At 29.1% G+C, this 1,543-nt stretch overlaps 1 long non-coding RNA gene across 1 annotated transcript; it reads right to left on the bottom strand.

Moving 5' to 3' along the window:
* On the bottom strand, positions 1-780 carry LOC133294863 (uncharacterized). Its single transcript, XR_009749254.1, has 3 exons — positions 713-780; positions 271-339; positions 1-104 (listed from the first exon to the last, which is right to left on the bottom strand). It is a non-coding gene; the product is annotated as an uncharacterized LOC133294863 (long non-coding RNA).
* Between the last annotated feature and the right edge of the window lie 763 nt (positions 781-1,543).

The raw sequence follows: 1,543 nt of genomic DNA, 5'->3' as shown, positions 1-1,543 counted from the left end.
CTACAGAAAATACATGAAACAGAAGAAAAATGCTAACTAAAGGGTGATGTCTTAACACTTGCGCTATCCACCGAAATATGCACTGTTTGTTTGTCATGATGGATCTGCAATAGAAAAAACAATTATAGGTAAAATAATTTCACACTTCACTCTACTTCAAGACCAATCCAATATCCACATCAAACAGAACAGCAGAGGTAAAAATTCTAAGAAATGCGTGTGAAGAAAGTAAACCAAATCAAATGATCAAGGAAAACACAGAAAACTGACCATAATCATTTTGAACATCATTTAGGAAAAGCGATTTGATTCCTCCCGTCCATCAACAACTTCCCCAATCTACAGGAAATCATAAATTGTTACTAGAAGATAACCTTGTAATATCATTTACATTTGGCACTGCAACTTGGGATTTGATTGAGGAAAAAGAATTATATTGCAACTTGTAATATCTAAAAAGATAACTGAACGGTTATATAAGAAAAAATAGTTTGCATAATAAATGAGAATCCGATCCTACAATGGAAAATGTAAAAAACACACTAACTAATATGTCATATGAAGACGTGTCACTCCACTAGTGTGCTTTTTTCTTCCATGATGAATTTATTTCCAGATCTTTTTTGTCCTTAAGCAAAGATGCAAACAATATAGTCAAACATAGACAAAAAATGGAAAAATTAGCACAAGAGAAAGAGATGATAAATAATACCTGAAGTATCGTAAAAGGCTGGAATTTGCAAGGCATTCTATAAACTGGCCTAACAACCCAAGGGTACCCATGAAGGGTATAAAAACCTGTGTAAAGCCTACAAATACAGTTAATTAATAAAAACATAACAGGTATGTTTTTTCCAAACATGTAGTTAAAAGTGCAACTACGTATGATAATTCCAACCTATATAGTATATGGACAGGTTAGATAAATTATGGAATAAATAAATAATTTTGTAAGTATTTGTAGTATTATTTTTTAATATAAACATAACAGGTATGTTTTTTCCAAACAGCTAGTTAAAAGTTCAAGCCCATATGAAAAATCCAACCTATATAGTATATTGACAAGTTAGATAAATTATCGAAAAAATAAATTTGTAAGTATTTGTAGTATTATTTTTTAATAAAAACATAACAGGAATGTTTTTTCCAGCAATATTAAAAGTTCAAAATTAAAATTAGTATAAGTAAAAAAAATAATACTTTGGCTTAATTTTATTTATAAATTATTCATATATATTTAGAGTTAGACATCAAACATTAAGATCAACATAATAAATATAAAGATCAACATAGGAATTAAGCAACACATACCTGGATAAAAAAGTTCAAATAACACTGAGTTGAGGGTGCAACCAATGACACTATCAGTCAGACACAAATACTGCAAGAAATGTAAAATGCAATCAGGTACAGAATGTATATAAAGTGTGATTGCTCTCTTAGTTGGTCAACCAAAAACAATAATTGCTGAATCCTTAACAAACTTTGACAAAAACTACAACAGAATTACATTTTATATATTTGGGAGTCTTCAAAATTTAAT

Source organism: Gastrolobium bilobum, unplaced genomic scaffold (genome assembly GCF_033153095.1).
Source record: "Gastrolobium bilobum isolate Gb01-03AN ecotype WA unplaced genomic scaffold, APGP_CSIRO_Gbil_v1 utg19071, whole genome shotgun sequence".
Lineage (NCBI taxonomy): Eukaryota > Viridiplantae > Streptophyta > Magnoliopsida > Fabales > Fabaceae > Gastrolobium > Gastrolobium bilobum.
The sequence above is the reverse complement of the archived record's forward strand: the minus strand, read 5'-3'. Positions and strand labels throughout refer to the sequence as shown.